Source organism: Dermacentor silvarum, chromosome 5, assembly GCF_013339745.2.
Source record: "Dermacentor silvarum isolate Dsil-2018 chromosome 5, BIME_Dsil_1.4, whole genome shotgun sequence".
Lineage (NCBI taxonomy): Eukaryota > Metazoa > Arthropoda > Arachnida > Ixodida > Ixodidae > Dermacentor > Dermacentor silvarum.
In genome coordinates, this window is record NC_051158.1 from 99,578,521 (window position 1) to 99,602,464 (window position 23,944).

At 47.4% G+C, this 23,944-nt stretch overlaps 1 protein-coding gene and 2 long non-coding RNA genes across 10 annotated transcripts in view; 1 reads left to right on the forward strand and 2 right to left on the reverse strand.

Moving 5' to 3' along the window:
• Positions 1-23,944, forward strand: part of LOC119453641 (oocyte zinc finger protein XlCOF6) — a 791,503-nt gene that overhangs the window by 392,297 nt on the left and 375,262 nt on the right. The window lies entirely within an intron of this gene.
• Positions 1-23,944, reverse strand: part of LOC119453653 (uncharacterized) — a 415,401-nt gene that overhangs the window by 375,742 nt on the left and 15,715 nt on the right. The gene's annotated exons all lie outside the window — the stretch shown is intronic.
• On the reverse strand, positions 9,506-20,766 carry LOC125945924 (uncharacterized). Its single transcript, XR_007467224.1, has 3 exons — positions 20,536-20,766; positions 19,299-19,366; positions 9,506-9,574 (listed from the first exon to the last, which is right to left on the reverse strand). It is a non-coding gene; the product is annotated as an uncharacterized LOC125945924 (long non-coding RNA).

A 23,944-nucleotide genomic window follows, 5' to 3' on the forward strand; every position in this document is an offset into this window, starting at 1 on the left:
GTTGATGGTGAAATAGAAGGCCTCGATGCTGCACAAACAAAACAAAAGTATAGGTTGTATTATGAAATGCCAAAAAAGAACACAGGTGCTAAATTCAATGACAAGCTTTCTTTTCTTTTTTTGATCTGGGAGATTTTGAGGATGAGGAAGTATGACGAAACAAAGAACTCCTAATGGTCCTTTTTAATTTACTCAATATTTTTACATTTGAATGCTTCATGAAGTCCACCTAAAAAAATAATTTTCCAGAAAGGTAAAAAATTACAAAGTGAGAGAACTTGGAGTATTTGAAGACCTTCACGAATTTCTACGACCCTTAGAGAACTAGTTTAAAAATGCTATGACCCAGCTTGCACTCTGATCCTCAATGAGCACTTGAGGCCATATTTGGCACTTGCAAAACTTATGATTCACTTATAATTCACTGGCACAAGAAATTTATCTCATATGAGACTTCATCAGTGGGTTTCTTCTTGATCACACGCAGAACTTGGGTAATGTTTTCGTAAGTTGAGATTGCAAAGGCCAGCTAGAAAATATCGTATTTTCGCCATATAACCCGCCAACACATACAACTCACACCCTCTTTTAGAAAGGCCCAGAAAGAAAAATATGCAGGTACAGTCTAACCCACTTATAACGATACCAGTTTTAACAATATATCGGTTATAACAATGAGAAGCTGCTGCACCGTCAACATATGTATGTTTTCTATGGTGAAATAACCCGCTTACTACAATGCCCCATGCCGCATTAGCGGTTATAACGAAGTCTGGCTAGTGGGTGTCCGTGCCGAAAGGGAATGAAATGTGAACTCCTTGAAAAAAAAAAAGAGAGAAATTCGAGCCACTGCACGCCGCCGTGCGCTGTTTTCCCTCCTTCTCCGTATCGCCAGCCTCGCGCGCCTTTCTCGTGTCGCCCTTCCACCCCTCCGAACACGAATGGGCTGCGCCCATAGCTTTACGCCGCGCCACCCCCAGAAACATGCATGGACCGCGCCAACTGCGGCAGGCTGCAAATGTGCCATGCAATAGAGCCAAAACATGGCCAAGACGGCATTAGCGTCCACCGAAACGAAGCCACAGACGAAGCGACGGAGTGCGCATCGACTATATCAGTGAAAATCGTACTGGGATGACAGCAACGCCAGAACGCTTTGTGCCTTTAAAGCCTTTAGTCTTGCATTTACTGCCGCGCATAGCACTGTGTTGGCTGCGTGCCTTCATGACTGCGTAGCCTCCATCCATGATCGCGTCGATAGCGGATGTGATTTCGTCAGCAACGGTTGCAGCAAACAGTAGTTTCGTTTTGATTCGGTACGCGTGTCGGCTACGTGCCTTCATAACTGAGTAGTCGCCATCCATGATCGTGTCGACAGCGGCCACGGCAAACAGTAGTTTCGTTTCGATTCAGTGCGCGCGTTGTCCGCGCGCGTTGTCCGCGCGCCTTCAGAACCGCAAGGTCGCCGTCCATGATCGCGTCGACAGCGGCTGCGGAAAACTTCGCTTTGAGTCAGTACAAAGCTGTCGAGGATGAAGAGCACCGTCTACATCGCGATGGGCGGCGACCTGGCAACACTGGCGAAAAAATAATCGGGATGTGTGCGCGGTAGTGAAAAGTGTGTCTTAGATGAGAGACGCGCGCCCCGGCCGCGCTGTGCAAGTCGCGAGGCCTTCGCCGCTGCGAGCGCTAGTCAGTCACGAGATGATGAGAAGTGAAGCTTCCGCGATGCTGTGCAAAACAGAAACAGGATTCTGCTGATTCATTCAGTAAATAAAGGCATGTTGACGTAGAAAGCATTTGTTTATTGTTTTCTTGATACCCTCAATATTTCGAGATTTGGTTAATCCGGACTTTTTTTCGGTCCCATGAAATCGAAATAACGAGGTTTTACTATAGCAGTGCCATTTTTGAACGCCAACAGCCGCGACTTGTTACAAGCAATCAGAGCGCACAGGAAGCAATGTTAAACAGTTAAACGAGTCAACACAATCCGCAGCAGGATGGAGGAAGGTGGTGGGGAGGGGCACTGGCCTTCCCGTCATTATAGTTTTCTCAGAACAGCTCTGCAGTCCCCCTATTTTGATTTTTTTTTCATGCAACCCGGTTATAACAATTATCGGTTATAACAATGAAATTTTCGTGGCACTTGAATACTGTTATAAGTGGGTTCGACTGTATAACCCACAGAAATAACTGCATACAACCCTCATATGTTTACAAAAACAGTATCCATTTGGGGATAATGACTTGTCCATGTCGTATCTTCGGCTAGTGACTCGGTTCCGCCGTTCTCAGAAACACTGCTAGGGGCACAGCTTATCGTGATCCAAGTGCTGCTAATGCAAAATGGTGACCCGCACAGAGAAGGAGAATGACCGACAATGAAGGAGAGAAGAAGAAAGCTTCAACACACGCAGGTGGAAAGACGAAGGGGTTCCCCCAGGAGATAAAGAAAGTTTGAGTAGTCAAGCACTTGCCCTGAAGTGTGGCATCATGGCAGCGCACGCTGAGCTGCCATGAAGCCACAACTCAAATCGAAATTCCTGTAATCCACACCCAAACCCTGACCTTATCGCGAAATTTTTACAATGTTTGGTGCGGGTTTAACGTGCAAAAATACAGCAACTTCTTTTTGAGTGTTCTTGCCATTCTTTACCTGAGAAAACTACTTGGTAACCTGGGCTTTTCTCAGTGCCGTCCTTTATAGGCTTAACAAAATATGTCATCTTCAGTTGCAGTTTTGCTCAAAGTGAAACAATTTGGCATGCACTCGTGCCACTATATTGTGATGGCAGAGCATAAGGAGGAGATCCTTGTGCTCTGCTATCACAAAATAGTGGTAAATTATTGCTGGAACTGACAAGGAATGGCACAAACAAACCGCTCTCTTTGCAAAGAGCAATGCATTTTTAACACACTAATAGGTGAAGGTACAACAAAAACAACGGAGACAAGTGTACACAATGTTAGTTTCTGGTTACATTTGGGCCCTTCCCTGTACTTGGCTTTTGCAAGGCATAGTTGACCAACGAGTGCTTGAAATATTGGCTGCATCTTCACATAAAGGAATATCACAAGAACATGGAGGCTGGAATGACTAGAAAAAAAACTTGGCTTGACTTGTATATGACCAAAGCAGTTGGACAGAAAACGACAACAGGTGGTAACAGTTATTGCGGAAATAATGCAGCAGTTCAGAAATTATCACCCACACGAACACCAACCCCATAAAAAAAAAAGACATTAATTTGCTATGTCTGAGGCCACACTCGCCGTATGCTTCTCCCAAAGCCCCCATTCGATTGCTATCACACTCGCCTCTTACTGTTTCAACATAGGAATTGAAAAACACAATCACAACTTCACATCATTTTCGGTGTCACCAACGCAGTATTTGACATTCTTGAGTAGCAAGCTTCTCTTTGCGAGAAAGAAAGAAAATGAGTAGAATAAATATTAATTGTTGGTCCCTTTAGTAAGATATTTGCTTTCATCTCTGGCCCATTCTCCCTTCCCTCATCGCGACAGCAGAATTTTTATGCATTTTAATGTACACACCAGAATGCCAAGCAGCTTACTGAAGACACATTTAGAATCCTAGTTCCAATTCTGTTACCTATATGAGGTATACCAAAAAGGCAAGTTTTTTTTTTTTTTACTTTTCTCTAATACAGTAGAACCCCACTGGTATGTTCTTCAAGAGACAAAAAAAAATTGTAATAGCCAGGCAAACGTAACAGTCAGGAAGGCCGAAAATTGCCACAGCAATGTCAGAAACAGCACTGAATGGCTGCCAGTACAGTTATTAGACTTCTTGGTTCTTGTACCTTGACCGGGGACGGAGTGTGCACATATGGATAACTAAGGGACACATATGATGTTCTACTAAAGTGGCCACTTTCAACTTTATTATGATTCACTGCAAGGCTTTGAGCATGCTTCATCGCATAACACAACTTTACTGTGGCGAAGCTGAATAAATAAAGGTGGCACTTCAGCAGAGGTACTTAATGCTTACGTGTGTGGATACGAAAACATCATTCTCCTATTGGTGAAATGCTTTTCTCCGCACGTTCCTTGTCCGAGCAAGCTATTGCCTGCGTTCTAAATGCTCCTCGGTAAGGCAAAATCAAGACATGCCAAGTATATCAACGCGCTTACTTGCCCACGAGGAGTTCATAACTCGAAGGGACCGCTCAACAGCTCACCGCCACCTCCTCTTCATTGGCTGCACCGTCACATGCCCAATGATGCACGCACTAGTCCACACCTTTCGACATGGACATGGGCAATGATGCACACACTAGGCACATCATTAGTCAACCAGAACCGTTAAGCCACCATGGTGTATGGGAAGCAGGCTCATCTCCCACGCCAACAGAAACTTGCAAAATTTTCTTCTCAAAGCCATTGATTTACTTTGTTTATGGCACCCGTTCTGGGAAATTTGACATCAATCCAAGCATTTTTTGTGTCTTTACTCTTTGCGCCGTTGGACATTTTTGGTACGATCACTCGGAGCCACCGCCGCCACCACCAGACTGTGTCGTAATGGGGCATATAAAGCTTTTGCATTCATAGATAGAAATGTCAATTATGCAATGCATATAAGACCCTTGCAGACCTCAGAATAAATGGGCCTCTACGCTCAGCGGATGTGGCCCAGTGTGCATGGTTTTTCATTGGCCTTCACCTTTGCACACTTCTTTGGGTGCTTCACCAACTGCTTTGTGCACACCTTCTCTGGACATGCTTATGCAGCACCTGGCTTGTGCAATTTCGGTCACTTATTGCAAGCTTTGGTCCTTTGCAAAGTGTGGGTGACTTGCTGCAACTTGCTAGTCGTGCAAGGCAATGTACTGGCTGGCTGCACCGCTAAATTTACTTGACTGCCGCACTAAAACAAAAAGTAAGATGCGGTAGCATTACAGAATAGCAATGTATTAAAGGAGACCATAATATGTGAAGTCAATGGGATTTAGGTCCAGACCACGAAAACGCAATGTAGCAGCAGAGAAAATGGAGCAGCGAGGAACGTATTAACAGAGTTTCAATGTGTTCCAATTCCAGGTTCTAATGCATCAATTCACACGAGTAGCCTGCACTTCTGTGTAAATTTGGGCTATACGCTGGAAGTTGTTACGTGCCCTCTAAGGAAGGCTCTATGGCAAAAATGTTTCAAATTATTTTATTAATAGCAGAGATAAACACAGTTGAAGTGCCGTGAACCCATGATTTCAGGAGGCGAGCGTCCCAGCCAACATATACAATCCAATTTCACCAGTCTAGCTTCCGCAAGCTAAATTCCTTCCCTGCATTCTCGCACCGGAGGATCACAAGACGGACAGGTGTTGGGTCCCACTTTCTCTTTATCATTACTCTCTGTCTCTCACGTCTTTGCTGAGTTGCGCCCTTCCGGTGACGGTCTTGCGCGCAAACTGTTCATCTTGTTTTCCGCAGCACATTATTTTGCACGGTGTATGCGAGAACACCTGTTTAATGGCATAAGTCAGAGCCACAGTTGCGAGCACTGAGGCAGACACAAGTGAATCAGGGAGCACAATCGCCCATTGGAACTGGACAACAGCGGCTGCTTCCTGCAGCGCGGCTGTACGGGTGCCGCATCTTGAAAGCGATCTGCAACGTGCACTATGTGCGCTCCTCATCTTCAAAGCGATCTGTGGTGTGGGCAAAATGCAACTAGTGCCAGTAGAGTATGCGCTGTTCTTTCGACGTTTAGTTCGTGGTGAAGCGAGAGACGGCACGGAGGTCAATTCGCTTGCTGCAATTGCCTCGCCTCCTCACTCCAGCGTGTTGACAGTGAGTTCCTGCGGTCATCCAGCGAGATCTGTTAATGTTTACCTGTGCGCGCATGACACCGCGCTTGGTACTGTAGTTAGTAAGCAAATGTTAACAAGTTTATACGGCCGATAAAACTACTATCCTTAGTTCGTATAGCTGTCTACTAACCTGCTATCACAATCGATGCTTTGCCTTTTGGGCGAAAGTGCGAAATGTTTTTCCTTCTGCTTTCTGCCTCGGCGATCGTATGTGCCTCCTCTAGAGAGAAATTTATGCTTCTTCGTTGGTGTAGCCATTTCGATCGGACACACACCACAGAGAAAACGACAGCGATTGTGGTGTCCCATGGAGGAAGGAAAAAACTGGGGAGACGCCCTACCCCCTCTGCGCACTAGGCGAAAAGTGTAAAGGAAGTGACGTAGTCATGGTATTTTTCTTTATTTTTTCAAGATTTTGCGCTGTAGCGACCATGTTGTTGTGGCACAATGGCGGCTTTGTTATGGTGCGTGCGCTCACTCGTGTGGCGCCATAGGTTTCATACCGTGGTAAAGGCATCGCATGGGCAGGTTTGCATTAGTCTCTGTGTTTTGTTCCGCTGTTTTATCTGGACCGTGCTCTCCCGGATGTTGCTGTGGCCAGGTAGGACTGAAGGAACTCGAACACATGAAATGAATGTGCATGCAACGATTGCATTTCCCCGCCTTCTCGCTGGCGCGCTGTGGTAGTGATGTGCGGCCACCCGAAAATTGTTCAATAAAGCATGACGATTCCTCAAGCCACAGCAAGCATACGTGTTTGTGCTCATAAATATTGACAATGATGTGGGGCTTCCACACCGCGGGACGGCGCAAGCAAAGGTCGGCGCCATGAAAGACAATCAAGCGCATAAGCTGCACGCTCTTCTTTTGGACTTCCATTAAAGAGAACCGTCTATTTTGTAAGACTCCGTTTTCAATCTACGTTACAATTTAAAACTCCAGATAGACTGCAAATGGTTCGGTGTGTCGATCGTACATGTCTTCAGTGCATGCATTCTAGCAGTACAGTGAGAATGCGTAGACTGTTTTCGTAGCACCAGGCGTCTAGACCGCAAATCCATCTGAGAACTCCACGAAGTCCAAGCAGAGAAGAACAAGCAGAAGCGAGCGATGAAGGTGATCATTTTAAAAAGACGCAAGAACTGGGCAGCGGTAGGTACCTGCTGTTGGTGAGAACAGTTCAATTGGCTGGGCTGTTCAAGGATCGTTATTCTCATAAAAGCCGGTAAAAGCAGCAAATTCTACCGCACAGTCGAACTTGTGAAGTTCATTATGAACTTCTTTCAACATGACATCGACAAAGGTAATGCGATGACACATGCAGAATAGCTTACTCAAGTTTTGGGTGGGCACCTTGGTTGATATTCTTCTGTCGGGATCCAGCAGATTTCTTGGAGGCTTCCAAAATCTTCACTTTGTTGCTTATATACTCTGATATTGTATGCTTTAAAATTTTTAATTCCTTTGTGACGTCCACTTGCGACCGGCCACTTTTCACTTGCCTGATAATTGTGGCCTTCTTTTCCATCGTCCCCCCCCCCCCCCCAATCTGCTATAACTTCCTTCACTTCAAAGCCTTTGTCGAGTTGGAGGCAGACGACGAAGGCGGTGTCGGCAAAATCGGTAGCAGCTGGCGATGAAACCACTGCGGACAATCGGTTTCTAGCATCACGGCATGCCAGCTGAAGCAAACCGTAAAGCACACAAGTGGTGATACAAACAGTACCACTGACCTTATGCGACTGATGAGTGCTGAGAGCAATGACAGCGCAAAGGCTCACGGGAGAATGCAGCAAGCGGCTATCAGCTATCGAGGCGTTACCGCAAATGGAAGCTCTGAATTGGCATGCGGGATGTGCGCAACATTGGTTTGAGGATGTAGGAAGACAAAATGACGCCGATGTTGTTTGCCTTTTCGGTAGCTTTTGACTTACGATCGTGAGAAACAGCCAAAAAATTAAACGAGAAGAGCTTAAAACATGCAAAATTTTGGTAGTTGTTATACAGTAACTCAATGGAGCGCGTGGCAGTACAATGGCAGAGTGTCCAGATATTTGGGCAGGCACCGAAAATCTAGTGTCCAAAAAATTGGCAGGCGATTGTATCGTTATTATGCTTTGAAAAAGAACACCACTTTGTGCTAGTAAACATTCTGTAAACCATTTTGCAAATCTTATGCTGCAACTGCATGCACCTGAATTGCCAAGGAGAGGTTGGGCCTCGGTCAGGTGTTGCAAAATACCTTTAGCACAATCTTCCTGTGTTTGCTGTGTATACTGTGAAACCAAATAAAGTTTTCTTGTTTGTGGTTGTCAAAAAGGAGAAGGCGTCATCGTTTTTGTCACAACTGTGGCGAACACACCAAGTTTGCAAACTTTGTGCAAACACGTGTTAAAACTGCTAGGGGTGCAACAATAACACGTGAGGGCTTCACTTTATAAATGCATTTGAAGACAATGTGATAATATGGGTCGAAGCGTACAGCAGGATTGTGACAGTGCACTTTTGGTTTCTGCCAATAGAAAGTAAAACAGTGCAACTGTCGATTTTCATTGAAAGCTTTGTTGTGCAATGTAGAGCTACCCTGTTGACAGTGAACTTGAAGAATTGTGGTGGAATTTTTTTGAGAGTACTGTGCACAATGAAAGCAGATTCGATTCATTGGAAAGGCAATTGGACTGCTCGTTATTGTATCGTTCCTCAAAGTGAAAAGGCTTGACTTTTCACATCAGCAAAGGTGGATGAGCTTGTAGCAAATTGTAACAAGTGTGCTCTGGAAGAATAACTATGTGCTGAGGCAAACTGGCATTACAGAACAAGTCCCGTCGGCCACTGACATCTGGAAACACTGCACACAAATTTGCAGTTGCTACCGACGGGAGAACAAAACAGGTATATGGCCAGCAGTCACCTCAAGATGCCTACAGGTAGACTGAAGTAATTGCTGGCATGCAACTCAGGTGCCCAGTGCATGCTGCTCACTGCCTGATGACAGTGTTGTGCATGCCTAGCCCTGCTTAGTCATGTGCTGTGGGATGTTGTGACTCAAAGCTGTCCCAGAACAAGAACTCCGACAGTTCCCTGCGGTTTTCGCCTCTCTAAATGAATGAGTATATATTTATCCAACGAAGTATGTTTTGTAGTTAGTGCATTTAAAATTTTGTTTCAATTTTATTTAGCATGTTCCACATTTATCTATATTCACGTTCTAACACTAATCACTGATTTAGGCCTAACTAAGAGACTCGCTGGGTGTAACATTATCGTAAAGCAATGTAAGAGCTACAACAGACATCAGGGCTCTGGATTAAGCTCTACCATCTAAGTAGCTTCAATGTGCTCAGTACAGTAGTATTTTTGCATTTTGCCCCCAATCAGAACGCACACAAGAACCACAAACCAGCTGACTTGTCCTCAGCCACAGAATGTTATACGCACATGAGCAGGTCGTGCCAAGATACGCACAACCTGCTCGCCATTCACCACAAGCAAGCAAAAATAAGAGAAGTGCCGATCACTGCCCACCTGAGCTGGTGCTTAAATGTTCCACAGTCTCCGTAGTCTGCACGCTCCTAGACTTGCTCCCTGCTTTGAACGAGCACCCGACAGACTTGTCAGCCAGAGGCAAGCTGCACTGTGTGCCAACTTCAACTTGACCAACGACCATGGAAGGGGCGTGGTATGCCGTTTTGGCAGTGATACTTTCAGCTAGGTTATCGCATTTGTGAGGCCTGCGGAAAATAAGCGGAGTGATTGCAATCTTGTTACAGCATCAAGAACAAGAGGTAAATACAACAATAGAAAAATAATTGGGGTGATTGCAGTCCTGTTACAGCATCAAGAACAAGAGGTAAATACAAGAATAGAATAAATGCGGGGGCACTTTACAATGCATAGCCATGGAACACAAAATAATCCTTTCGGTTCAGTATTCCTAAAGGGCTACAAGGGACAATTCACAATGAATACTCGAAAGCAGGACAACCACTTTTTTTGTGGGAGGCTTTTGACAGTAGAACATATCTCGGACACTTTTTTCATCGCATACATTTTAAAGCTATTGGTGTATATAGTGGTCGCGATATACGACGCCTATAGAACGCCGCCTGTACACGAGCGGCAGGACGCACGTCAGCACGCAACGAACGCAGAGGTGCAATCTGGGTTTATTTCGCGCGTCTTGCGCAACGCTATGCTGGCACTGCAATCGGGAGTGCGCTTGGGGCGCACCCCTACAAGGCTCCCCCCCATAGAAGACAGGTCGGGGGCAGGAGCCGGGGTGAAAAATTCACCGCTCAGGTGAAGGGGAAGTTTGTCAACCCATGAAGTTCGGGCGTTGCGAGCGATTCTCATCTGGACGAAAACCTCCGAGCCGCTGCCAGAGGCACCAAGAAAAGTCACGGACGCCGCGCGCGTTCGGTGCGAACGCGGACACAACGCCGATGGCATCGACAATAGTTGCTGGCGCTCCTACATGGGCCCCCAGCTATTGAAGAGGCCCAGTGAAAGTCGGGAGTCTGAACGATACGAATCACGGTGTTGTCCGGTGTCGTAGTGAGGCGGTGTCGCACCGAGGCAGTGTCGTACCATGGCCAGCATGCTCGTATCGTGGCCGGCGTACTCATAGCATGGCCGGTGTACCGTGGCCGGCGTGCTCGTACCGTGGCCGACATGCTCGTATCGTGGCCGACATGCTCGTATCGTGGCCGACATGCTCGTACCGTGGCCGACATGCTCGTACCGTGGCCGCCGTGCTCCTACCGTGGCTGGTGCTGTACCGTGGCTTGGTGAGCGCCGTGGTCGGCGATCGTTGCAGCCGGTGAGCGCCGTGGCCGAATCATGTACGTACGTCCGGATTCTTCGGCCACAATGGCGGGAGACGCACCGTTGACTGCGGTCGCTGTTGAGTACCGTTGTCCGCCGACATGGGACTTGTGTTCGTAGCCATCACGTACGTACGTCCGGGTCACCAAGCTATAGTGGTCGCGATATACGTCGCCTATAGAACGCCGCCTGTATACGAGCAGCGGGACGCACGTCAGCACGCAACGAACGCAGAGGTGCAATCTGGGCTTATTTCGCGCGTCTTGCGCAACGCTATGCTGGCGCTGCCATCGGTAACGCGCTTAGGGCGCACCCCTACAGTGTAGTCCATCTAATGAAAAGTGATTGCAAGATCCTAAGGTCATCCTAAGGTCAGCCTATTTAATGTCCGCTGTAGGATCGCCAATCGTCCCATGTCTTGTGCCAGCTGACTGCATCCTACGCTTGCAAATTTTCTATTTCATTACACTGTCTAGTTGTCTGCTGTCCACAAGTGCATGTCAGGTCCATTGGTCATCATCTATGTCATCAGCCTATACTTATGCCCACTGCAGGATGAAGGCCTCTCCCTGCAATCTTCAATTACTCCCCATCTTGCACTAGCTCTCTTTCTGTCTTTTCCATCGCTCGTTCTGAAGCCGTTCACTTGTTTTCAAGCAGACTGCATCACAGACTGCAGCACAGAACATGCAGCAGAAAACATGCATCACAGACTGGATAAAACGAAGCAAGAGTACCACTTGAAAACAGTTTTCAGCTCAATCATTTCTTTTTATGTCATTTTCCTCCCGTTGTAAGTCTACTTTGTTTACCGTTTTTAAGTAAGATATTTGGATGCGCCTGGTCATGTTGCCAATAATTTTCTTGAGTGCACTTCTGTTACGACAAACTTCCGATAAGATGAACAAATCTTCATGGTCCCTTCAAGTTCGTCTTAAGAGAGTCTACTGTACTTTATAAAGAGCTATCACTCGAGCTATGGTTGAATCATCAGAATCGACGAGCACAGTAAAACATTTTTGAAGCAGGCAAATCTTTATAAAATGAGAAGGCAAAGAAAAGATGGCATGTATCAATGCTGCTGACGTTTAGGGCATTTATCTGATTATAAATCAATCCAGTCACTTTCCTTCCAGCTGGAAGGAAAGTGACTGCTTTTAAATAAGAATTATGCGAAGTGCATATTTCGTGACAATCCGAAGCGCAAAAGCCAACTGTAGCAGACGACGAAAAAGCACCGCCCACAGTATTTACTGCGCTTGCGCGACACTCGTTGCAGCCGCCGGCCAGCGGTGGCGCCGAGCAGATGCCATGCGCTCCGGTGTTCCCTTTAGCAGTGGACAGCTCTGTACATCACCAACACGTGAAGTGAAAGACCCAGACATTCCCTCCTCCTCTTTCTACTAACTCTTCTCCAACTAGATTTTATTTTTGCACTCGTTCCTGCGGAGGGCCCTCCTGGGCAAAGACGGACGTTTTGCCGCCAAAGCATATATACAGTGTCGCTGTAAAACATGTATAGCATACCTGATTAAATCAAGCAGGCTAAGTGACTATTTGTCACCGCCCCGTTTCAAAGAGGATGCCATTAAATCATCATCATCATCACCTGAAGTTTCTCTGGCGTGAGCGACTGGAGATGGTGACGTTCTTCCTCGGACTCATGGTCCTGCGAGCATTCTCCGCTTTTGCACGGTCCCGCTTTCGCTGTCCGTGTTCACATTGCTGCTGTCGACGCCTCTCCGCTTTGTTAGCTTTTTCCCTCCGGCGTGAACGCGCTACGCCGCACCCCTGGCTCTTGCAGGTAACGGTAAGAGGCAACCGATGACACCCCGAGGGGGAACCAAGTTAACCAGGCGCGAAGGGGCTCACACAGACATGGGTGTGCTTGAAAAAGGGGACGTGTCCTCATTCGCCTGAAGCCACCGGCGGGACGAGTAAGGCACGGCCGGCACCAGGAGGTCCAAGGTGTTCATGAGACAAATTAACTACACACATTTCGCGACACCACACCCTTACAGAAAACAGCTAAGCTTGTGAGTGAGATAGCTTTACTTCTACATGGCTGCTACCACTGGTACTTGCAAAAAATACTTTTGAAGAATGCTGGTGGCCACATTTTTTGCGACAGAGCCATCACCCTCTTTTTCGGATCACCCCCAATTTTTCGGATAGCTCTAAAGCCTTAGCTGATACTCAAGTTGAGTCATCATTATAATCGATACATCATTATATGCAGTACCGTTATAGGTGGACTGCACTGTATGTAGCACGTGATCATCGAAGCAGGCAACAGGCCAATAAACTCTTGTCTTGAGGCATCAAGGGCACAAGAGTTTATTGGGAGAACAATCGGGGGAACCAAGGGGCTCAAGTTTTTGTTAGTAACAACCACACAAAGACAAGAGGCAATGAAGACAAGGAAAGCATAAAGGCACTTGTTCACAGGTACCCATATCGAAGGTGAGGAATGATGTATGCAAGTCGAATGAGTGTGAACGAGTCTAAAACTCTAAAAGATGCAAACGACTGACTGAGGACGCAGAGGTGAATGCGTAGAATTATTAGGAGAAAGAATATGGAATGACCACTTTCAGGATTGCTAGCACTGCAAGAATTCCAAGATTCCAACCATTGCAGCTCGTGTACAAAATGGGAAGACCAAGATGGTTTGGCAAGATAATGGGAAGGAACGTAGAACAGTGTTAGCAAGCAAGAGAGCAAGCCCTATGCTCAGGTTGATAAGATTGCTGGCACCTTGTTCAGCAAATAAGAGTATGAACTTGCGAGAACAAAAATGTGCAGAGACCATGACAATGATAGTGAATGTAAGCGATTAGCCCACACAAACAAATGAGCGGGTGAACAAATGAAAGAACAAAAGAGAGCACTTGAGTGTTTTTCGTGCCCAGTCCTACCACCAACCATCCCAGACCTCCAACTAACAATGAAAACAGTCGAAAAAGCCAAACAAAGATATGAATGAATGAAAGTTCTTTATTAGAGAATGGGGAGGCGCAGGTCCTCTGTGGGGATGAACGCCTCGGGGCATTGCCAGACTACAAAGTCGTTCACCTGATTACGGTTTCCATTCGTTTCAGTGAGTGATAGTCACTTGTGCTGATGCTGTGTGCAGTCCGGACCGTGGTTTATCAGTCCCCCTAAACCACCCTGATCAGGCAGCTCCGACTACCATTGGTGGCAAATAATAGTTGTGTGTTAGGATCAGTGACGGACACGGCCACAAAAGGTTTTTGCCCAGGAGGAGAAATTTTAACAGCAACTATTTCGCGAGCTTCAGAACTAAGACCAGGAAGGTCCAGCTGGGTGGCTGGGCAGCCATTGCAGACAAGAAGCGCTGCCTGGCCTTTGGGGATCTGCTATTTGCGTTTGATCGTAGGAGTTTGGAAAGTGCAGTAACCAGGAAGCGTGCAGGCGCTGCACATCTCCTGGAGAAGAAGGAATAATGGGCGATGTCTTTGGACACAATTGCGGATTGTGGAGCACGTTTGATTAAAACTGCAACAGTTCCACTGCACCCCCTGAGCTAACGAGTTCATGAAGGTGGCAATGGTTTACGGCACTTATTGTCATCTTTGAGGACATTGCACTGCAGTTTGTCGAACATATTTTGAAACCACGTCTGTATGCCTTCTAGCGCTTGTGTCAGTTGACCATATCTGATCGAATCGTTTGCTCCAGTTTATTGTATTCTTGAGACCGTTCTTGTCTAAGGGGCCCTATAATGTGAGAGTAAGCGGAGTCCATATCCGTTATCAGTTTGACACGGCACGTCGGAGAGCGACTCACCGATTCATAGAAATAAAGCACTTCTGCTGCGCGTGCCCAAAAAAGCGACAGCAAAGCGAGCGAAAAAGTGGCCCCCAGAACAGGTGCTGCCCCTTGCGGCAGCGGCGTGCATAGAGTCACACTAAGGCTACGTTCACACTTGGTCTCGAAGCAGGCGGAAGAGGCAAAAGCTTCTAAAAATCCGCCCGCCTAGGCGGCGAAGCGGGTGGAAAACCAGGCGGAAAGCAAAATCGGTCTCGGACCGATTTTTTCGCCATGGCGAGGCGGAATCGTGGCGGAAAGTCGTTCCGCTCGACCGGAAGCTCCACTAGCATGTAAACATCCGGTCGTAAAATTGTACATGGCACGAAAACTGTAGGCTGCGATGGTGCTCGACGCGATCTAGATCCACCACTTTCTCTACGACAAGAGTGGTACTAAAACGTACTGTCAGCAATACTCGCGATAGTATTCAATGTCGCGCGACCGGAGGTGCAGCAACGAAGCTTTGGGGTGACCCAACTTCTCGCGCTTTTGCAAAGCTGGGCGAACCCACCACAGCCGCTTCCGAGGTGTCCGCTCCTTCTGTTTATTCATTGTCCATTTCTAGGCAACAAGTAGGTAGAAGTATAAAAAACAATTTCTTCGCCCACTTCTGTGGCAAAAAAAAGTTGGGCAGATTCTTCGTTGGCGCTCCACAATTCTCCTCGCACGGGCGCGGTATGTTGCAAAAGTCGCTAGGCGCTTTTTTCGTTGCGCGGTGGTTTTCTCGTCGCGACAATAGATTGGGAGCATAGGTCTCACGTAGGACGCGCAGGCTTCGGCGAGCCCCAACACAAGGGCCAGCCCGGGTTCTGGCTTTGGTGTACTGGAGGCACCGCCAATAATACGAAATGATGAAATGTTATTACAACCTGTAAATAAAAGCTAGTAAAGAAATATAATCATGCCTAGGCACCAACCTTTGACTCAGCGCTACCATGCCCGTATGAGAATTACGGAATGCCTACGAAGAATTTACCGAAGGTCGCAGATGACACGCAAAGTTGCACGAAATGAGCACTTTTGATGACGGGTGGGACAATGAATGAACATACCGCTCGAAATGGTGCGATAATGAGGGCCACCACGCCCACAAACGTACGCAGACTAGATGGATGTGGGCGAAAGCGGCAGCGGTGGCCGCGGCGATAGCAAAACAAATGTGAACAACTTGGACATGCGCGGAAAAGATTTTCCGGCCGCTTTGGCCTTTCCGCCCGCTTGCCGCTCCCGAGTGTGAACGTAGCCTAAGTGGCCGCGCCTCGCGCCACCGTCGGATCACCTTCCTTTTTTACACCGTGGCGTTGAGATGTCACTGGCATCGCCACAGCATGGTGGTCGGCCATGTTGCCGACACCTCCTGGAAACCGAAACTAGCGAAGCCTATTGACCCTTTTCGCGGAGCAATTTGCTCTAGAGGAACGAGATGGCGCTTTCGGCGGCGCGCCATACGTTGCCTCAGCGAATGCGCACGAATACGAAACCACTACTGATTGTGCCCTGCTACTATGCGATCAGCTGTCGGAAATGCAAGTGCGTGTTCGCTAATGCACTGTGCCCAATTCATGCTGCAAAATGTGTAACGATAAAAGGAAGACGTGTGCAGTAGTTAGCTGCAAAAATAGTGATTCGCATATTAAGGAATAGTATCAACCTGTGTTGCCGCTGCTACATAAGGACTGCCTGTGTTGTCGGCCCTTCACGATGCACGGATTTCCTTGAAGATAAAAAAGGATAATTCATCCGCCAGCGCTGTATAGCTAACCTCCAAAGAAAGGACTTCAACTCCGCAACGTCAGCACTTAAGAGTGAGTACCGCTCGTTACGAAAGGAAGTAACGCCACTTACTGGCATAGTAAGTTTCTCGCACGTTATTTACAAACGTCTACCCCTACTCGCACGCAAACTTACACGCACCCTATCGCCAACGTATCAATAATAAGTGAATGTGCGCACACTTGAATCAATGTGCTGAAGCGTGAGTGACGGCGACTACACCAAGACATGAAGGTTGGAAGCTGAACGTTTCGTGACAGTCCACAGAGTAAGCGATGGACTAGCAATAATACGTTTTTGCTACAAGTTACCACAAAGTACAGAACATTTACATTCCAAGCTTTGTGCGCCGCAAGAACAAATATATCGCAGCAGAGCACACCCGCGAGCGCGATTAGGCTGAAAGTAAACAATCAGATAGTAGCCTCACCGAGGAACCGAGGAACTTAGTATTGCTGAGTCAGAAACACAATAAGCCACTGCTTCAAAATGTTTGCCAAATAAAGAACGAGAAGTGATCCTGATTTAATTCATAAGTGGGAAGTTTGGACAGCTTGGAATACATTTCCAGCCTCGCTTTTAGTACAAGCACCGTATACGGTTCTTGCGCCGTTTGGACAAGGCGTAATGAGCTATGAAAGCACTTACATGTCCTCTAAAGCTGTGGCCAAAGCTTCGTGTCGTCCACACAGTCACGGTCTATGATATGCGTCGAAACAGAGGTTTGCTGCGCCACACCGGCGTCACACGCTTGCATTGTAAACACGGAGGCAACGGCGGCAGCTGAGGCAAGCAATGGACGCGTCACCACGTGATCAAACATGGCAGCGCCCACAGGAGCGCCGGGAAAAGGGTCAATAATCCAGCACGTTAATCCAGCACCGACCGCACCCAAACTGTCGGGCAAACGAACTCCGGCACACCATTCAGGTGGACTCCGCGCGTCCAGCATTTATTCATTGACGTGTTAACTAGCAACATGGTCGCGGCGATTTTAGTTGTTTAAAGCGGTGCCGACTACACCCTCGATGTCCCCGCCGATGAGGACAGTGACTGTTCAACATAAAAAAAGAAAAAGCGCTGTCATTCGGCTATGATAGCGTGGTCAACTCCTGCGCGGCGATTTTGTGGAGATGCATTCCGCTTGATTCTATATGCCGCCCTTATCATCCACCGTTCTCTGCCGGCTAATAGCATAAAATGAAGGCGGAGTGCCGCTCTTATATACAGTGGAATCTCGATGATACGAATCTCACGGGGTCACGAAAAATATTCATTTTAGCCGAAATTTGTATCATCGAAACACGATTAAAACTAGCTAAACTAAAAAATCAAAGGTGAACTCACTCAGGCACACGCACGTAAAAAGCATTTACAGTATAGACCCCTTATAACGTAACTGTTTATAGTGCAGAACTGGCTACAACGCTGACTTTTCCGACTCTCGTTTACCGTCCCATAGAACTCCATGCATACGCATACCGCTTACAGTGCAGCCGCGCGAGATGCGGTTTCCACGGGAAAATGTCGACGACAAGGGTGGTAACGAGCACGCTTCTCAATGAGGTGCGCCCACCGATGAGAGAGGATATCAACGAGAGCGATGCGGAGGAGGAGCATGAGACGTGGAGCATGAGTGCAAGGGCGATAAAATCGTCACCGTGCGCCGTATGTGCGAGTGAAAGCGCGCGGGGGACGCGTGCCTTCACGGAGAGCGAACGCACAGAGGAGAGCTAACGCGACTTCCGTCGCGCGAAAGGCCGTGGGGGTATGGGAGGGAGGGATCAGGGCAACGCTATGCCGCGGCACCAAATGGGCATCTTATAACCGGACGCAAGGGTAACTGGCGATGCAATTTTCCACGCAAAAAAAGCAAAGCAGGAAGGCAGCGCGAGAGGGAAGGAGGGAGGGGGGAGGTGGCTTCTACTCTGCCAACAAATGCGTTCTTGTACCTTGCACCTGTGCCGGCTGTCGGTGTTGTCGCGCGCACCGTATCTTGAAAGCGATCTCCACACGGCTCTGACCTTTGTATGCGCTGTGCCTTACACCGCTCAGTTTCCGTTGAAGCGATAAACTGCAAGAACCTTCGCTTGCTGCAGCAGCCGCACTTCCCCACAAAAGCAACAAAAGCGCCACCGCTTCCAAGCTCTTTGCTCCCAGTCGCGGCCTCCGCGCTGTCCGGCCACCGCGTCCTGGCCTCCGCACCAAAAGAGAAAGGGAGAAAGCGCGTGACTGCGTGCTGTTCTCTTTCGCGGCCGTCGGTGGGGCGGCGTTTATTTGTATCAACCGACGCGGGTGGAAAATCGATTCGTAACAACTGTTCTCTATCACGTTGCAAAGTAATGGGGCTCGGCCGGGACCACAGGAAAATTCGTTATCATCCGGAAATTCGTATTAGCCGTGATCGTATCATCGAGATTCCACTGTATGCCACTGACGAAGCACAAGGAGCGGCAGCGGAAAAGGCATCGCTACAAAATCGCGGCCCTGCTGCCAAAGGTTGAAGATTCGGTGCATGCAATAATTGTACTTTCGTCTATTTGTGGCAACAGCATAACAATGGTAGAGATACGTACTGACCAGATCGTAGGTAAGCATACGTGCCGCACAGGACCGCGTTGACAAACTTCAGCTTTATTTTTGGATGATCCCTTTCCGGGATATTTTCACTTTCGCGACATTTCCTGCGACTAGCACTGGACACATCGATGGATGATAGCATTCCTGGCACACTACGAAGAATGCCGCCGCTCCTAGACGTCGACGTATAAGTTCCATTTATGAAGCCTCTTTAGTCATGCGCGTTATGCACGTCTGCGGGCCACTGCGGCCACACATGTAATGCGCAGTCGCTAATTTAGCGCACTTTGGTGCAAAATCGCGTATTTTTATCAGGATGGCACAGGAAATCTCGTATGGTGCAATCTGGCGCATTTGGCGCAGAAGTGGGAGCCCTGAATCCTCCTTTATTGGAGCAGAAGTACTAGAAGCAACAGCACGCCTTGAGGAAATGGATAAACATACCAGGTTCTGTACTGAGCTACCCAGCAGCAATCAGCACTTGCGGCTATTTGTTGTCAACGATGCAGAAGCTGTAAAGACAGCAGAAGCACAGTAAAACAAATTAGACAAATGACTGTACACACATCCAGGGATATGGGTCTAGGGCACTTCACCATGTAACTGCCGCAAAGTGAAGCATAGGCTGCTCACACAACTGGGAAGTTCTTTTAGATGTAAAGATCACGAGTGTGTAGAGTTCGTCTGTGTAGTTCACAATTGATATCCTAAAAAAACAGCAAAGACAAATATTAAGGCAGACACACTGCCTGTGTAACCTACAGCCTGTGTTTTCACAGTGTTGTTCACGGATGCAAAGTTATGCAGATGATACATTGTCACAAGGAGGGAGACACTTATTTAGAATGCTCGGCGCTAAAGCACTGGATGGGGCAAGGCCGCCAGAGCAAAAGCAAGGTCCTCTGCTTCCCCCTTCTCCTTTTATGCTTCTTCGGGAGCAAAAGTGTGCTGTTACAACATGAACAAAGACACCAACGGACGTGGGTGTAAGGAGCTGATCCGTGCATTGACGGTTCACCTTTGACAGTGCTCGTAGGGGACAGCAGCAGGGAAGTCAGCTTGTTTACCTGCTTGCTCACCACGTACACATAGCATGACACAACTCCACAGCTCACACATAAGAGTTGCTAACGAGCTTTAAGTGAAGGAAATGTACTGTCACTATCTGAGTGCAACAAATGGAAAGTGCCTATCGCTTCAACTCGAGTGGTCAGCACAGGCAGTGAGGAAAGGAAAGAAATGTAGCCATGTGCGTGACCACTGCTAAAGCACAATAGTACGACCATCCCGTGACACCCGCATAGGAGATGCATATAACGTACAGTCATCCGATAAAGGTGGAGAAAAGAAGATCCATGAGACAGCATTCGCAGCACTGGCGGTTCAGTGCGTATGCAAGTGTTGGCGCGTGGGTCGAGGAGGCCCCTTTTTCACATCGCGACTAAACAGACGCCTGTTGCACACACCCAACAGTGGCACTCTATTTGTTTCAACTAGGGTCAGCGCAAAGGAACTGCAGCAGAGCTCATCGAAGGCACTAATTGATTGCCCTGCGAACTCTGCGAGGCTGCGGCAACCGTTTCGCGCTAGCTGAATGTTCGAGACCACGTTATAGCGCACGAATTCGCAAACGCGTTTGTTCCTACAATGGGTAATCGTGCAAAACTAGACGTACTCTCACCTTTGTTCCAGATACGTTGCGTTAGCACCGGTAGCTAGGCCCAATAGAATCGACGACGGTCTGAGGTTTTTAAGTGATTCTTTATGAGAAAGGAAAGGCTGGCGCTATCTTCTGCAGCCCTCGAGGGAGCACGGCTCAGCGGCTCAGCGCCAGCCTTCAGGTCGGAGGTTTCGTTCGAAACACCAAGCACCGTGACTGGAAGTCACTCTCCCGTTGCCGTCGTCTGCTCCTCTAGGTGGATGGATGGATAAGGCTGAACGGGCTAAACCCATTAAATCGGGCGGCGGCTCGCGCCACCTAGCCGGTATAATAAGAAACTCTATGTGTCACCGCTTCGTACCTTTTGTAATTCCACAGTGCCCTATCTTTCGTCGCAGCTGCCTTCCTGCTACCTTCAGTCGTTACATATTTTTCATGTTCTGTTAGGTACGCAGTCTCATTGTTTATTCACACGCCATGATACTTGTACTTATCCACTATCCCCGTGTCCACTATCTCCAGCGAAACCTCTAAAGCCTCTCCATCAGGAGCAAACGACGGCAGCATGAGAGTGACTTCCGGTCACGGTGCTTGATGTTTCGAAAGTAACCTCAGGCTCAGAGGCTCAGACCGGTGCTAACGCAACGCAACTGGAACAAAAGTGAGAGTACTTCTCGGAGCTTTTCTCGATTACCTGTCCTCTAGCTGACACTTCATTGTAGGAACAACCCCATTTGCGAATTCGTGCAGTATAACGTGGTCTCGAAATTTCAACTAGCGCGAAACGGTTGCCGCAGTCTCGCAGAGATCGTTCGATGAGCTCTGCTACAGTTCCTATGCATTGACCCTAGTTTAACCAATAGACTGCCACTGTCGGTAATGTGCAACAGGCGTCTGTTTTGTCTCGATGTGAAAAAGGTGCCACTTCGACCCACGCGCCAACACTTGCATACGCACTGTGTCTGTGCTGTGAATGCTGTCTCATGGGTCTTTTTTTCTCCACCTTTATTGGATGACAATACGTTATGTGTCTCCTATGCGGGCGTCACGGGATGATCTTACGATTGTGCTTTAGCAGTGGTGATGCACACGCCTGCATTTCTTACCCTTCCTCACTGCCTGTGCTGACCACTCCAGCTGAAGCAATCAGCACTTTCCATTTGTTGCACTCGGATGGTGACGGCACATTTCCTTCACTTAAAGCTCGTTAGCAGCCGTTATATGTGAGCTGTGGAGTTGTGTCATGCTATGTGTACGTGGTGAGCGAGCAGGTAAACAAGCTCACTTCCCCTGGTGCTGTCGCTTACGGGCACTAGCTGTAAATTAAAGATAAACATGCATGTGTGAGTGCACGAATCAGCTCCTTATACCCACGTCCGTTGCTTTCCTTGTTCATGTTGTAACGCCACGATTGTGCGAACGAAGAAGTAGAAAAGGAGGAGGGGGACCTTGCTTTTGGTCTGGCGGCCTCGCCCCATTCAGTGATTTAGCGCCGAGCCTTGTAAATAAGCGTCTCCCGCCTTGTGACAATATATCATGCGCGTAATTTTGCATCCGTGATCGACATTGTAAGAACACTGAGACGGTAGATTACACAGGGAGTGTGTCTGTCCTAATTTTTGTCTATGCTGATTTTAGGATATCATTTACGAAATGCCCAGACGAACTCTACACACTCGTGATGTTTACATATCTGAAAGAACTTCTTTCCTGGTTGCACAGGAAGCATATGTTTCACTTTGTAGCAGTTACGTGGTGAAGTGCCCTAGGCCCATATCCCTGAATGTGTCTATAGTCATTTGTCTAATTTGTTTTAGTGCGCTATTGCTGTCTTTACAGCTTCTGCATCGTTGACAACAAATAGGCGCAAGTGCTGATTGCTGGTGGTTGGCTCAGTCCAGAATCTGGTATGTATATGCATTTGCTCAAGGCATGCTGCTGGTGGTTGGCTCAGTCCAGAATCTGGTATGTATATGCATTTGCTCAAGGCATGCTGTTGCTTCTAATACTTGAGCTGCTCCAGTAAAAGAGGATTGAATGAATAGGGGTTTGTGATGTACGACACTCTATCACCATCATGTTATACAGATGGCAAGGCATGTTCAGATTTAAGCCGCTAAGGCTGGCCATTTATCTGGTGGAAGTTCCCACAATGCATTAAACGAGCATGTAAAATTGTGTAGGCCAAAACAATTATAATATTGTATTGCACTTGATGCCTGATGCCATCACAAAAGACACCATTGAAGAAGAATCCAGAAAATTTGTTTCAGCTGTCCCGTGACAATCAGTCGTAGCACATGGCTGCTTTTCTTTCCCTTCATCACTGCCTGTGCTCACCAGGCCTCAGCTGTGAGCAATTTCCCTATGGGACTACTGTGGCTTACCAACGTCTTTTGCGTCAGGTCCACTATCACTTTCCAGTTGCATCCTCGATGTCTGACTCATTACCATATAAGACTGTTAGGTTAGGTTAGGTTAGGTTAGGTCTCGTAACCAAGAAATGCCATTTGGCCTGAACAATCTCCTAAATTGTTTCAACAACATCAGAAATAGCTCTGCAGGTATGCTTAAATGTCTCAGTGTTTGTCCGAGTTGTGATCGGCAACTGTTGGTACATTGTTCGCATGGTGGTATATTATTGCAACTTTGCCACTTGTTCTGGGCTTTATGTGTGATAGTGTGGTGTACTCTGCATTTTATTCTGGCATGGATGTGTGGCTACAATAAAACCTTCTGAAGTGAATATCTTTCTTTTGCTCTTTCGACCATTTTCGTTGTTAGTCGGAGGTGTGTAATGATTTGTGGTCGGACTTGGCAAGGAAAACATTTGATCGCTCTCTTTCGTTTGTTCACCTGCTTGTTTGTTCGTTTGGGCTAATCGCTTACATTCACCATTATCGTCTATGGTCTCTGCCCATTTATCTTCACACTCTTAATTTGCTGAACAGGGCGCCAGCAATCTTACCAACAAGAGCTTAGGGCTTGTACTCTTGCTTGCTAACATTGTACTAACTTTAGAGGTTCGAATGCATCTTTGGTAAAATTTTTCCTCGCCTCCATTATTACAGCAACCCATTTCTCATTCTGTGTTCATAACATGGTGTTTTTACTAATCTTTAAATAAACTGTGTCGTTTTTATTGCAGGTAAATGCCTGTGGTCCTCTATCACCTTTTGTAAACAGGTTTTATGAAAAAAATTGGTCCAGCTGTTATTTACACAGCATAGGCTAACATTATGTTTGTCTATATTACTGTGTCTTGTCACTGTTTGTTGAGCTAATTTTATCACAAAAGTTCATCTAATTCACCCGAAGAAGGTGAAGTCTACGTTCCTTCCCATTATCTTGCCAAACCATCTTGGTCTTCCCATTTTGTACACGAGCTGCAATGGTTGGAATCTTGGAATTCTTGCAGTGCTAGCATTCC